This window comes from Ictidomys tridecemlineatus, chromosome 12, assembly GCF_052094955.1.
Source record: "Ictidomys tridecemlineatus isolate mIctTri1 chromosome 12, mIctTri1.hap1, whole genome shotgun sequence".
NCBI lineage: Eukaryota > Metazoa > Chordata > Mammalia > Rodentia > Sciuridae > Ictidomys > Ictidomys tridecemlineatus.
In genome coordinates, this window is record NC_135488.1 from 103,281,607 (window position 1) to 103,297,779 (window position 16,173).

The window sequence follows — 16,173 nt, forward strand, 5'->3', positions numbered from 1 at the left end:
TGCTACTTTTCTGTTGGTGTCATCTATTTTACAATTAGAGGATATAAATGTGTATTAAGTGCCTCGGAAAATCTTGTTATATGCTTCTTTTTGATTCTGAGTACACCTGAGGATTTTTTTTTTTTTTTTAGCTGAAAGCTTTTTCTGTTGAGAAAATGTGGTTTTAATTTAGTTGAAGATTGTCTAAACTAGACATCAAATTGAATGGAATCAAATGGATGACTTTTGAAATTTGTTTTTCTATCTGAATATTTAGATAAAGACCTGATAATTGCAGTTGAAGCTCAATCAAGATTTTAGAACTTTGGAGATGAAGTTAAGCTTTATTTATCCAGATTTAGTTCCCAAAGGACTCAAAACTACAGTAAAATCAGAGGTTAGTCTTAAAATATGTATTTCATGTTATCCCTATGCCCTAGCACCTGCAAAGTTATCTATTGAATATTTTTTAAAAATCTAAATTCCCTCTCTTCCCTCTACATTCATATGTTATGTCCCAGGTACTGTGCCAGGCATGTGGGACACACAGAGGATACCTTCCGTTTCTAACTAGCTTCTATTTGGCTAATGCAAAGTTGAATAAAAGTTGAATACTTTAATATTGTTTTTTATTCTTTTAAGAACCAATCCTGAAATTTTGTAGTTTGGTTGGTTATTGTAATAGAAGTCTCAATGGGAGTGCCTTAGTGTGTTATATTATTTTTACAAATGATTTTGAAGTTTTTGAATAACTACATGTACTTTTTGTTCTGTCTTATTTTTGCCCTATTAATTTTCCTTCCACTAGTCGCTCATGTTATAAATATAAGAACTCAGAGGGAATTAGATATTCTTTGGAAGATTTTGCACTGGTGATCCTCTCCTTCCCTTTTAGTAGCACAGTTACCTTCAGAGTGTTTGGAGGTGTTTGAGTCAGACTTTCTTCTTTTTTTGACTTAATGCTAATCATTAGTGCCTACTATTTTCCTGATTGCACCTCTTCTTCCAAAAACAAATAGTTGGTCTTTGTAGGGGCACTTAGGAGGAGGTAATATGATAGGATCAAAAGACCACACACCAAAGGTTTCAGGACATTGATTTTCTTACTGGAATTCTGGCCATCTAGAACTTATTCATGTTAGAATTTTGATTGACAAAAACAGCATAGCTTTTGGGAAAGAAATCCTACACTAGGCACTTCTTTCTTCCTCATTTCTGATGAGCTTCAAGCTGTTCAAGGTGAAGGAAGGCTGGATTGGAGGAAAAAAAGGTGGGTAAGACAGAAAATAAAAGCTCAATGTTTTTCTTAATATAATATCTTTTCTGAGTTGGACAAAAGTTATCTAAGCTTTGCCCCTACTACTCAATTGCTGGTGACATGGAAGTTATTTCTGACTGTTCAATTCAGGATTCCATTACAATGCTTTTAATATCATACAGATCCTGGGTTAATTGCTAAGGAGTTACTAAGTATTGATTTTAAAGGGCTGGAATTTTATGGGTTCTAAAGGTATGGGGAGGCAGAGATCAAAAGGTCAGTTTGGAAAGCTGAGTAGACTAGTTTAGAATCAAGGGTAAATAAAAGGAAGGAGTGTGGTGCAAGATAAAACTGTGTAGATAGTGTGGAGTTTTGTCATGGGGGATAAATGTAAAGATATTTGTACTTTATAATGTGACAAGCCTTAAATGTTTTTGAACAGCATCATGATGTGATGAAAATCAAATTAAAACTTGTTCATTTGGCAGTAATAAGTGGAAAATAGCTACCTCCTTTTAACAAAATATATTATACCTGCCTCGTGCCAAGTCTGTGCTAAGCACTAAAAATATAAAGATCAGTAAAATAGTCTCTGCCCTTGGAAATAACTGTTCAGTAGAAGAAGACATTAAGAAAAATTAAAAATAGATTGGGTAAGTGCAATAATAACAATGTAGTTGAGATGCTATGGGGTATAGAGGGAGAGAATTTAACCTATCCTGGGCTTTATGAAGGTTTTTTCTTTTCCTTTTTTAAGTACTGGCATTTGAACCCAGGAGCACTCTACCTCTGTGCTACATCTCCAACTCCCCCCTCCCCCCTTTGAGTGAGAGTCTGGTCTTGCTAAGTTGCCCAGGCAGCCCTCAAACTTGCAGTCCTTCTGTTTTAGCCTCCCCTAGTCATTGGGGTTACAGGCATGCGCAACTTTGCCCAGCTATGAAGTTTTTTCCCTGGTTATGGTATCTTAACAGCATCTTGAAAAATGAAGGAATCTAATAAAAAGTTGAGAAAGAACATTCCAGGCAGAGGAAGCAGTATAACAATATATACAAACATCAAGCATGTTAAGTTCAGGCAACTCTGGGCAGTTCTACTTTGCTTTAAAATAAAGTAGAAAAGAAAGTAGCTTTAGAAGTCTGCAAGGACTTCTTATTCCCTTTTTGTATTCCAGATGAGAGATGCTGCAGGCCCCAATTAGGGTGGTTATAGTAAAGATGAGAAAGAAATAATTTCTAAGAAATTTATAGGTAAAATCAGTAAGCCCAATGATTGGATGTTGGCGAAAAGGATAGAGAAGAGACCTAGAATTGCACTTGGGTTTCTGCCATGGTGGTCAGGTAGATAATAATGCATTACCGGAGAATGAATAGGAGGGAGGAACAAATCTGAAGTGAATGCAGTATTGGGCATTTTGACATCCAGGTCCAGCTGGTATTTAGGTAAATACTATCTAAAGCTTATAAGAGTTCAGAGCTGGAAGACTTAGGTTAGCTGCCTGTAGGTACTTATTCAAACTGTGAATACGAATCAGATCACTTGGACAGTACTTTCAAAGTGGAATGAAAATGACAAATAGAAGGACAGCAGCATCTAAGCTGCAGGTACAGGGTATTTTAGAATTGATGATAATCATATCATCTCAAAAGCAGGACAGCTAAAAGAATAGTGTCACAGAACTCAAGGTGGAGAGAATTGGGGTTAAAAACAACAGTATCAAATGCTCCAGTGGAGGCAGTAAAATATGTATTAAAATGTTGCCCATACATATAGCAGTTTGGTGATCTGTGATGCTTTAAGGCAAAAGGGAAGGAGTACACAAGTAGAGAGGGACATGGAGTTAAGGAAAGGATTTAGATGAAACTGGAAAACCTGAGTGTATGTATGTGTATACTGAAGGTATGGAGGTGATGGTGGAGGTGGCAGGATAACGATAACAGCTAATCTTTATTGAAAATGCACTAGATTCCAGGCTCTTTCCAAAGGGATTTATGTATATTAATTAAAAAGTAGATCAAACCTATGACTTAGGTACTCTTATTTTCCTCCTTTAATGAGGAGAGTTAATCACAGACAGATTGTTACTTGTTGAGGATCAGACAACAAGTTAAATAGTATAACCAGAATTTGAGCCCTGGTTTTCTGAAATAAGAGCCCAGTTATTTGCCATTTTCCTATAGTGCCTCAATAGGAAGGTGGAGATAAAGATGGAAAAGAGAAATGATGATTAGTGGGCCAGGAGTCCTGAAGAGACTGGAGGGGGTGTTGGTCTCAAATAAGAGTAAAGATATTTTATTCTAGAAGATTAGAAACTGGGGGAATAGAGGTGTTAAGTTTGGGGATAGGGTGTGCTATTGTTTTGTTTTGTTTTTTTTTTTTTTTAAAGAGAGAGTGAGAGAGGAGAGAGAGTGTGTGTGAGAGAGAGAGAATTTTTAATATTGATTTTTTAGTTCTCGGCGGACACAACATCTTTGTTTGTATGTGGTGCTGAGGATCGAACCCGGGCCACACGCATGCCAGGTGAGCGCGCTGCGGCTTGAGCCACAACCCCAGCCCCAAGGGTGTGCTATTGTTAATCTCAAAATTTTCCATCTAATATGTATTTACTGAACATTTTAATTGTAACATAACAAATGGAAAACTGCTTCAAACAAAAGGTATAGATTTGTATGGATTCATCTTTTATAAGATGCACACACTTTATTAGATAGCCCAGAAGCTCTCCTATGCTTCATTCTGATTAAAACCTCCATTTTTTCCTCAAATGCAACCAGTCCACATTTGTGATAATGACTTCTTTGCTTTTCTAAATTATTTTTATCACTTGTGTGAATTTCTAAACATTACATTTCTGATTTTCCTGGTTTTTTTTCCTCCTCCTCCTCCTTTGATTTTAAATCTCTTAGTCTACAGCTTCCTCAATCTCACCTTTTTCCTTGCCATTAATTTGTTGAAGAAACCTATTGAATTTCCCATAGTCAGGATTTTGCTGTTCTAATCCCTATGGTGAGGTTAACATGTTCATTTGACTATTTATTTCTCATCAATTGGTTCTTGGATGTGCTGTACTGTGCATTATGGTAGCAACTAGCTACATATAGCTATTGAACACTTGAAATGTGTCTAGTTCAAGTTAAGATGTGTTGTGAGTATAAAATTCATAATAATTTGGAAGATTTATTACAGAAAACTATGTACTATTTAATACTTTTTATATTGATTGTTGAAATCATATTTTTAATTGTTTCGCACCTAGTTTGTTTTATTATTTATAATGTGGTTACAAGAAAATTTAAAAGTATGTATGCCGTGCATTATATTTTTGTGGGTCAGCACTGATCTAGTGCCTTAATCGGATTCTGGTTTTACTTGATTTTATTATTGCTTTTCACAAGACTGCCATAGCATTAGTATTCTATGAACATGAGTTTCAACAGCCTAAATACTGACTTCAAATGACACTGGGATTAATCTGCTTTTCATTTTCCTGCATTTACCCTGATGATGTTACTTTTTGAAATAAAATTGAGTTAGATAGTTTTAGTTATTGTTTGAATTCAGTTTTAGGTTTCAGTCCACCCTCATTGATTATTTTTTGCAGTATGTAAAACATTAACATAGGCAGAGAAGTTAGACCAAGTGTCAGTGCCCTCTTACTTCCACTGTGTAGGTAACTAGTCTCATTAGTTTTTCTTTGTCTAGTTTTTCTTTTGCTAAAGTAAACAAGAATATGTATATTTATTTCCCCTCTTTTTTCTTATATCAAAGGGAGCTATTCTAGACAATTTTTTGCATACTTTAAATTATGAGACTTTTAAAAATAGTTTAAATTTTCAGAAAAATTGAATATACAGGGTTCTCTTTTATCTCTTGCCCACTTTTATCTCTTCCTCCACTTCCCCATTATTAACATCTTACATTATTAATGTGATACATTTATTATAACAAATATTGATATATCATTATTAACTAAAGTTTTCATTAGGGAATCAGTCTTTGTATTACATATTCTATGGGCTTTGATAAATATATAGTACCATGTGTCTCACTGCAGGATCATTTAATAGTTTCATTGCCCTAAGAATCCTTTGTGCTCCACCTATGCATTCTTTCTTTCCTCTCATTAGTAATCACTGATGTTCTGTGGGGTTTCTGTGGTGTTTTGTTTTTATTTTGCACTACTGGGGATTGAGCCCAGGAGCATTCTACCACTGAGCTACATTCCCCAGCCCCCCACCCTTTTTTTTTTAAGAGAGAATTTTTAATATTTATTTTTTAGTTTTCGGCGGACACAACATGTTTGTTTGTATGTGGTGCTGAGGATTGAACCCAGGCCGCACGCATGCCAGGCGAGCACGCTACCACTTGAGCCACATCCCCAGCCCAGCCCTTTTAATTTTTTAAAAATTTGAGACAGAGTCTCACTGTATTGCCAAGCTGGCCTGGAACTTGTAATCCTCCTCCATTAGCCTCCAGAGTAGCTGGGATTATTGGCATTTGCCCATATACCACTGACATTTTTATTGTCTTCATGGTTTTCCTTTTCCAGAATGTTATATACATAGAACAATACAAATATGTGGTCTTTTCAGATTTGCTTCTTTCACTTAGCAATATACACTTAGGTTACTTGATAGCTCATTTCTTTGTAGCACAGAATATTATCTCATTGCGTGGATATGCCATTCACTTATTGAATCACATCTTGGTTGCTTCCAAGGTTTGGCAGTTGTGAATAAAGATGTGAATATTCATGTACAGGTTTTGTGTGGGCATGTTTTCAGCTTATTGGGTAAATACCAAGTACTGTGACTCCTGGATTACATGGAAAAGGGTATGTTCAGATTTCTAAGAAGCTGCCAGACTGTCTTCCAGAGTGTACCATTTTGCATTCCCACCAGCAGTGAATGAGAGTTCCTGTTTCACATTCTCACCAGCATTTGGTGGTGTCTGTGTTTTGGGTTTTTTGTCCTTCTACTAGGTGTAGTAGTAGTGTCTCATTGTTGTTTTAATTTTAATTCCATATTGAATTACAAATTGAACATCTTTTAAAAATTATATATTTTAATTGTTAATGGACCTTTATTTTATTCACTAATTTATATATGGTGCTGAGAATTGAACCCAGTGCCTCACACATGCTAGGCAAGCGCTCTACCACTGAGGGCAATAACCACACAACCCCAGCCCACAAATTGAACATCTTTCCACATGTGAATTTGCTCTCTGCAGATGGTGCAGTATCTCTTTAGATCTTTTGCCGAGACCTTTTTGAGTTGTTTGGTTTTTATTGTTGTATTTTAAGAGTTCTTTGTATGTTTTGGATACCAATTTTTTTTTTTTTTAGATATGTGTTTGCAATTATTTTCGCACAGTCAGTGGCTTGTTTTTCCATTCTCTTAACAGTCTTCATCATTTTACTTTTAATTTATCTTTATTATATTAAGATTTATAACTATTTTTTTTTGGTACATTGTAGTTGTACATAATGGGTGTGTTGTTATATACGCTAACATGCACACAGTATATCAATATAATTTGGCCAGTATCATTCCTTATTATTTCCCCCTTTCTCTCCTCTCTTCTCTCCCCCTTAAACTTATAATTTATATAAACTATAATTTAGAGTTATAGATGGAATGCTTTTTATTTTTTAAAATCTAACAGTCTTTTAAAATTGGTGTGTTTGGGTTAGTTACATTTAATATATGTATTTTTAATTGTGCTTAATTTTGTAGCACATAATTTGGCATTCTAACTGCTTTCAGTGGCATTAACTGCACTTACATTGTTGTGCTACCACCCATTCCAGAGCTCTTTTCATGTTGTAAAACTGAAGCTCTGTACTCATTAAACAATAACTCCTCACTCTTTGCTTCCCCATTCCCTGGGGAATCCACCTTTCTATTTTTTAGAAAGGGGAGGTCCCAGGAATTGAACTCAGGCTCAACCACTGAGCCACCAACTCAGCCCTATTTTGTATTTAATTTAGAGACAAGTTGCTTAGCATATGGATAAATTGCTGAGGCTGGCTTTGAACTTGAGATCCTCCTGCCTCAGCCTCTTGAGCTGCTGGGATTACAGGTGTGCTCCACCATTCTACTTTCTATCTCTATGAATTTCATGACTCTTAGAGCCTCATATAAGTGGAATCTACAATATTTGTCTTTGTGTCTGACTTATTTCACTCAGCCTAATGTCCTTAATGTTCATCTATGTACTAGCACCTGTCCGAAACACATTCTGTTTATCCCTTCATCCTTCAGTTGATATTTGGGTTGCTTCTACCTTTTGGCTCTTGCAAATAATACTATAAATATCTCTTTGAGTTTCTGAGTTGTTGTCTGTGAGTGTGAGTGTGTGTGTGTGTGTGTGTGTGTGTGTGTGTGTGTGTGTGTGAGATATATCTTTTATGCATATATGCCAAAGTGGAATTGCTGAATCATGTGGTAGTTCCAAATTTAACTTTTTAAGTGTTTTCTTTAGCAGCTACACTGTTTTATATTCTCATTTACTGTGTACAAGTTTCTAATTTCTCTACAACCTCAATGACACTTATTATTTTATGGTGTTTTTGTGGGGGGTTGGGAGTAGTTAGAAGCCATCCTAATGAATGGGATTACCTTTAATGTAATTATTTAACTCTACCATTTTATTATCTATTCATCTCCTCTTTTTAAAATTATGATAATGATGGGTGGGGGTCGGGTAGAGGAAGAGGAGCTGGGGTTAGAACCCAGGGCTTCAGGCATGCTAGGCAAGTACTTTACCATTGAACTAAACCCCAAGCCCCTCTTCTGTTTTTTCTTTCGGATTAAATAGTTTAGTATTTCATTTTAATTTACCTCTTGACTTTTGACTGTATCTCTGTGCACTGCTTGTAGGGTTTTCTCTGGTACTTACACATACTTTTCACAATCTACTGAAAATTAATATTTTTCCACCTTGTGTAAAATATATGTTTTCTAGCCCTATATCATAGTTGCCATATGAGTTATGTTTATATACATTGAAAGTCCCATAAAATAATGTTATTATTTTTTCTTTCAACAATCACAAATATTTTTAAAAACTTAAAGGGTAAACAATAATTTATTATATTACCCAGACATTTATTGTTTCTGTTGCTCTTCCTTCATTACTGAAGTTCTAGGTTTCATTTTTTTCCATCTGAAGAATTTCCTTTGGCATTTCTTTGAAGAAGATCTAGTAATGACAAATTCTTATTTTTCCTTCATCAGTATCTTTATTGTACCTTTATTTTGGAAGGATATGTTTACTAGACATAGAATCTGGGTTGACAGTTCTTTTCTTTTAGCACTTTAAAATGTTATTTTATGGCCTCCTAGCCTCTATAGTTTCTGATGAGAGATTCATAATGTCAATCAATTTGAGCTCAAAGACTGTAAAATAACTTTACTTGGAGTCTTGAAAATTGCAGTTCAGGAGGCACAGACTCATGGTTCTGAATGAATGTTCCAAAGAGAGCCCTTTTTTGCAGGCCTTTTAAAAGGAAGAAGTATAAGATAAAGAAAATTCCAGGCAGCTTGTACAAGCTGTTTAAAAGGAAGGTGATTGAAGCAGAAGTTAACCTAATTCCAGGCTATACATCACTAGACATATATGATGGCTTGCCAAACCTATCTCTAGGTGACAATTACAACTGTAACATTCATTAAAGGAGGATGGTGGTTTTTGCAGACTTGGTCCAGTTCAGAAGTTCACATTCCTGAGTTCAGTTTAAGAGTCCATATTTCTGGGCAGCAGCTTGAGACATGCGTAAGTCCTGGTCCCTCAATAGCATAGTCTTTGTTACTTTTTGAAATGATTTTCTTCTTGATAGTTTCACAGGAGTCATTTGAATTATGTAATGTGTTGATTTTCTCTGGCTGCTTTAAGACAGTATTTTTTTTTTCCTTTTCAGCAAAAAAATCAGTCTTGGGTTTCTTTGAGATTATTCCTTATAGGATTTACTGATCCTTGTATCTGCAAATTTGTGAATTCTACCGAGATAGGGAATTTTCAGTCATAATTTCTTCAAATTCTCTATTTGCATCAATTCCTTTCTCCTCTTCTGTTGGGATTTCAGTTAAATGAATGTTAGACCGACCTCTCTCTCTCTCTCTCTCTCTCTCTCTCTCTCTCTCTCTCTCTCTCTCTCTCTCTCTCTCTCTCTTTTGGTAGTTGTAAACAGACAGAATGTCTTTATTTGTTTATTTATTATTTTTTTAATGTGGTGCTGAGGATTGAACTCAGTGCCTCACACATGCTAGGCAAGAGCTCTGCCCCTGAGCCACAACCCTAACCCAAATGTTAGACCTTTCAATATTGTCCTGCAAATCTCTGACATTTTAAAAATTTTTTTCTTCAACCAAGACTGGAAATGTCTTCATTGTTTGCTACTTTAAAAACTTCCTGCTTTTTTCCCTCTTTTGTTTATCATAAATTATTTTTATTTTTATCAAAATTTGATTATTTCAGCATCTGATCAATTTCATGGTTTGTGTTTATGGATTGCTTTTTCTTTTTTTAAAAATATTTATTTTTTAGGTGTAGATGGACACAACACAATGCCTTTATTTTTATGTGGTGCTGAGGATCGAATCCGAGTCCCACCCGTGCTAGGCGAGTGCTCTCTACCGCTGAGCCACAATCCCAGCCCAGATTGTTTTTTCTCTTGAGAATTTAATGTATTCCTGCTTCTTTGTAATTTTGTTCAAGTAATTTTGGATGAGGCTCTGGGCATTTTTAACATTTATGAGATTTTGGGCTTAGTTACAGTCTTGGGGAGAATGCTGATCTTTTTTGTTTTAGCAGACAATCAAAATGGGTAGGTTCAGACCAAAAGCCCTGGCCTACTTTCTGTTGGCTCAAAGTTGTAGTGCCTTTCTGTTGTATCCCTGTGGTAGTCTGAATAATTAGATGACTCCCCAATTAGATGTCCATGACCTATTTCCCAGAACCTGGGAGTATGTTACCTTACATGGTAAAAGGAACATTGTAGACCTAATTAATGTAAAGACACCTAGAACCATAAGATAATAAATATACTGTTGTAAGCCACTAAGTTTGTGCTAACTATTTACAGCACTCGGAGGAAATTAATACAGGTGGTCCCCTTGTGTACCATGAGGGGCCAATCAAAGGACCTGGGGATGGTCCACATCACAGTTCAGATTCAAAGCCTTTGCCCTTTTGGTCCTGGTCAGTTCTTCACAAGTGCAGCTCAGGATTTCATAGAGTAATTTAAAGGACCTCTTTTTCCAGCCTCCTGCTCTCTGGGATCCCTTCCCTGCTCTCAAGCTCCTTGAGCTTCTTTCCTGGTGGTCAGACTGGAAAGAGCCAAAAACTTTCAGGGATACTTTTGATCCTTGCCACTGCTGCCCTGACGAGACACAGTCATTCCTGGGGTTTTTCTTCTGGCGTTCTGGCTGGCTTGAGAGTAAGCTGGGAGGTGCACGGGCTAAAGGGGCCAATGCAGGAAAGTCCCCTCCATGTGCGTCATCCTACCCAATGTAGAGGCTTTTCAATTGATCAGTATGGCTTCCCTCCAGAGTTTTTAGCTGTAATCAGTGGTAAAGATGAACTAGAGTGTGCTTACTCCACTTCAACCAGGACCGGAAATGTCTTCATTCTTTGTTACTTTAAAAACTTCCTGCTTTTTTCCCTCTTTTGTTTATCATAAATTATTAACTTTTTTTTTTAACTGAACTGTATGTTATTTCTAGTTTATATTTCTTAAATAATTCCTAATTTATTTTACTACTTTGTGAGGTTTTCTAATCCTTATAGTTATATTGTTCTGTACTGTGGCTATGCTGTTCTGGATTATATTAGTCTTTTATTTCTCATTATAATAAGTCCTTTTTTGTGTTGAGATATTATAGTTTTTTATGTATTTTGTAGGCACGTATTTCTGGAGTGCCTTTATTATTCATATGAATAACCTTCTTTTAAAGTTTTTTTCTTGAAATACATTTATATGGCATTTTCCTTCAATGCTTTAGTTGCTCGTTTTTATATGAAATATCTTGAACTTTTAGAAGGAAGTCTGGTTTTATGGCTCAAGGGCTCTCTCTTCTGTTGCTTGTGGGAAGTGTCTTAAGTGTCTTAATGTGTGGCTGCTCACTTCTGCAATCTCCTGCCTTTCTTCCCTCCCCTACTTTTGTCTGGACCTCATTTTCCTTTGTCACTTTCATTCCTGTGTTACTCAGTTTAGATTCTCCACCATGTAATTTTCTTAGTCTGGAGTTGTATCCTGGATAGGGCCTTGGCCTGATTAGTTCTGAAGAGCGGGCAGGCTCAGTATCTACAATGTAACCCTTGCCTTCATTCCCCTGCAGACGGGCTGTGTAGAGCCCCTGAGCATTCCTGTGAGTACCTGGGGGTCTCAGCCCCATTCTGTTCACTTTCCTCTGCTTCCTTCCTCACACAGGTAATAACTTTGTACTAAATATGTTACTGAAATAAAGGTTATTTGGGGTGGGGAATCTCAAATTATGTCACATACTTAAAGGAAGCATCAGTTAAACTGTCAGCTCTGTAGTTTATCATACTTTAAATTTTAACAGATTATATATAAAATGGAGCAAAGAAAGGAATAACTGCCCATACTGTAAAAAATCAGTTTCAGATCTTTGGAATGTTTCTTTACATTTATTTTCACATTGTTTGAACTTAAATATTTCATCTACAGAAACAAAAAAGGAAAAGATCATCAAAAAGCCTTTTCCACCCACATTATCAAGATTTTATGGCTAGAATTGGATGAAACTTTGTCTGTTAACACAGTGTTAAACTAAACACAAGTATTAATTAGAATGTTTTTATGTTTTTAATGTGATACTTTAATGAAATATTAAAATTAATGTGAAAAACTTGAAGTTTTAAATATAGGTAGGACAAGTGATTATTATTTCTTAAAGCCATCTTAAGAAGATTATCCTGCCATTCAAAATCAATATAGTACAAAATGTCTAAGAGTCTTTCCTAGAAACTGTTAGGTCACACTTTTCCAACTATTATTGCATATGTGGGTTGAGTGTTTTAGCTAATATGTAGAATAGTTCCTATGTGTTCATTTCATTTTTTGTCCAATTTTTAAAAATTATTATAATGTGAGTAAGACTAAAATTTTGGGGGATTCAATTCCTGAGTAACATTTATGCTGTATTCAGAAAAATATTTTGTTAACTTCATAGAATACTGATTTTGCTGGGCACAGTGGTGTATGCTGTAATTTCAATAACTTGGGGGCTGAGTAAGGAGGATCCCAAGTTCAAAGCCAGCCTCAGCTACTTAGTGAGGTCCTAAGCAACTTAGTGAGACCTTGTCTCAGAAAATGAAAAGAGTGGCCTGGCACAGTGGCTCACGCATGCCTTTAATCCCAGTGGCTCAGGAGGTAAAGGCAGGGGGGATCGTAAGTTCAAAGCCAGCCTCAGCAAAAAGTGAGGTCTAAGCAACTTGGTGAGAATCCTATCTGATTATTTGAGCTTGTATCATAATTTAGAAGAGAAGAAAGATGGGGAGGGTTGTAGCTAAATAAGTTGGAAAAACTGCTACATTCACTTTACTAAAATGAATGTCATTCCATTTTTTACTATAGAGTTTATAGCAAGGAAAACCTTGTATATGACTATTCATAGCAGCATTATTCATTTTATCCAAATGTCTAATAACTGGTGAACATGTGAAAATCAGTTTTCATATTGTATCCATTTTATATATCTGTAATTAAACATTATTTGATCATAAAAAGAAATACTGATACATGTTACAACATGGTTGAATCTTGAGAGTACTATACTAAGTGAAAGAAACCAGGAACAAGATCACATATTCTCTTGATTCCATTTATATGAAATGTCCATTGCAGGCATATCTGTAGAGACAGAAAGGAGATTAGTTGTTGCGGGGGGCCAGGGTAGGGAGATGGGCAGTGACTGCTAATGGGTGCAGGTTTCTTTTTGGGGTGATGGAATGTGGTGCAGTGGTGGTGTTTTGTTAAAGGGCTATGAGTTCAACTGTGAATATGCTAAAACCACTAAATTGGTCTTGAATTTGCTATGTGATTTATATGTCAACAAGCTGTTACTAAAAACAAAAGGAGGGTTATAACATCAATTAAGGCAAGAAGAGATCAGGGCTTAAAATGAGACAGTTATGATAGAAAGGGACTGGGGAATGTAGGAGGTGAGCTGAAGAGCTTCAATGGCTAATTTTTTTTACTGACAGGGATACAAAATCCCCAGGGCTGAAATCCTCAGGAGACAGTACTAATGGCTGCTCCAGTACACAGCTTGAATTTGAGCAATTGCTAGCTTCACCAAGAACAGACTGTACACATAATAAATGAAGGCCCTTTAACAAAAACTGTCATCTGTAGACAACAGGGATGGCTAAAGCAATGCGCAAAATTGTGGCCTTGCTTATACTTTTTCATGACTCAAAATATTTTTTTATGATTGCCAGTAGGGTTGGCTAATGTGACTGCTGCTATGCACCAGTGCAAAGTGCCTATGGTAGGATACAGGACATGTCCTTGTCTGCAAAAACTCAACCCTACTGTGTGCATTCAAATAGTTACTTCTAAAGAGTACTATTTCTAAAGGAGGTGAATGCCTATTCATCCACAGAGGCCTCTGTTTTCCTACTGCACCTTTCTGAAGTAGCTTGGGAAGGAGGACGGAGCTTTGGTCTTGGAGTCATAGGAGCTAAGCAACTGCAGGGAGCCTTGGGGGCCATGTGGTTGTCACAGGCTCTCTGGAGTCTCACTATGCCCGATTGGAACACTGATGTACCGTAGACCACCTCGGCCTGATGTCATGGAGTCCTGTGAGCTCAGCTGTAGAATGAGGAGGGCCACTCCTGAAGGATATTTTTTCTTTTCTTTTCTTTTTTTTTCCTGCAGGATCATTTAGCATTAAATTTCATGGTGTTTATGTAGAGAACATGGAGCATACCTATTGGTTACAGGACAAGTCACTTAACTTTGCTTCCATTGTTTCCTCAGATCGATTGACCAGTTGTTCCCTTCACTTCTTAAAGACTGAAGACCAGGCCCTGTGCCTTTTAAGGTAGTTGAGGATAAAAAGTTATTAAGATTTGGTTAGAGAAGACATTCACAAGGGTCTTGGTAGCTCATTCCAGAGTTTTAGCACTAAAATACATGGCAACCTATTGTAATTCTCTTGGTTACTTTACTTTGAACCCTTTCTAATTCTTCCATTTTTTGTGATGATCTTCACAAAAGAAAATTTCTGGTTGAAAAATAGGGGAGAGATTACTTTTTGTTCCTTATTTTTTAAAAATATATGTATATATTTATGCAGGAGCTGGGGATGTGGTCTATGTTAGGACACTTGCCTAGTATGCGTGAAGTCCTGGGTATTAGTATTATAATTGTTTGCATTGTTTCCCCATAGTTTGTATTATGTTCTTATGATTGCCCAGAAATGGATTCACTGGCTCGGGATGAACATCCCTCAGACTCCTGATAACCCGGTGCCTGCCATCTTGCTGTTTTCGGACCTTGCAGATCTCACTGCTCCTCATCAGCACTTGGAATACCCCCTTTTAGGCTGAGAGAGTTAATTTAGTAGGTACAAGATATTATCTAATTATTTTGATTTTTATTATTTGGTAACTACAAATGTTGAACTTTTTGTTATGTATTTATTGGCCACATTTTCTCCTATGTAGATCTAGTACCTGTTTTTTGCTGGAATTATTTAACATTTTCTTATTGCATTTTGGGCTTTTTAATAAAGATTAATTCTGTATCATATGGTCTGCAAATATTTTTCCTGACTTCTTGTTTTGGCTATGTGTTTAAAAAAAATTAATGAAAACACACACACACACACACACACACACACACACACACACACACACACACACACTGTAAACTGTCTTCTGTTTGTGGCTGTTACAAAGGACTTTCTCAGCATTGTTGCCAGATCTCATGGTTATGCCTGGACACTCTTCATGGTATGTGGGCTAATATGGTGCACACACATCTTCTGTGATGAAATGTAATATGTTTACTAACCAGAGTTAAGTCTAAAGTATGCAGATTCTTCATAGGCTCAGAGAACATTTCCCTTCCTTTAGAGAAATGGGGTAGACAAGAAGGAACTAACAAAATAATTGCTTGATTCCCCCCACCCCCGGGTTATAATTTTAGCTCTGAATGATGGGCATCTTCTAGACAGTCTCCATCCTTTCCTCTAGGACTGCTGCTCCTGAGGATTTCATTGCAATTATGTATTGAGAAATGTGTGGCCCACTCATCATGAGGCCCCAGTCAAGTTCTCAAGAGAACCCCCGCTCTCACCTACCTGACCCACCTTCTTTAAGCTTTTTCTTTCAAGGAGGCACTGGATCTTGGTACAATTTCAAGATTCAGGATGTGAGACTCTTTGCATGGATGGCAATACTAGGAAACCTCCCTTGGTGAAGCAGTCTATTAAATCTGAACTCCTTTCCTGCAGTGAGCAATCCCATCTGGCAGTCTACCTTCTCTTCCTGGGAAGTCTCGCATGGCTGTCCATGGCATAGTAAATAGGTATGTGCAGAAGGTTCGAGGATGTATCCAGCCAATGGAGGAAGGCAGGGAGGCTACCCTGACTGGGTTTTAGGGTGAGAAACGAACGTTTTTCATGAAAACATGTGTTCTTAGGCTGATGGTTGGAGTTGTCATGTGGCTCTGGCACAGTTTTTAAAAAAAAAAAAAAGCCCCAGGCACAGGAGTGATACAGTGGGAAGCTGGCTTTGAGGCTTTTAGATGCACCAGTGTAATAAGAAGATAACTTACACTAAAGGAGTGGCCTCACAGTCTGTTCAGAGTGTGTGCATACCCTTTCCACTTTGACCTCCAGTTGTCCTTTACTGTTGGCTTCCTAGCTCCCTACATGGCCTTGCTAAGGAGCCCCATCTTT

The 16,173-nt window shown here is 36.8% G+C and overlaps 1 long non-coding RNA gene across 1 annotated transcript; it reads left to right on the forward strand.

The window, feature by feature from the left end:
- Positions 1-382: 382 nt before the first annotated feature.
- On the forward strand, positions 383-15,018 carry LOC120885058 (uncharacterized). Its single transcript, XR_013429188.1, has 2 exons — positions 383-14,310; positions 14,687-15,018. It is a non-coding gene; the product is annotated as an uncharacterized LOC120885058 (long non-coding RNA).
- Positions 15,019-16,173: the final 1,155 nt, after the last annotated feature.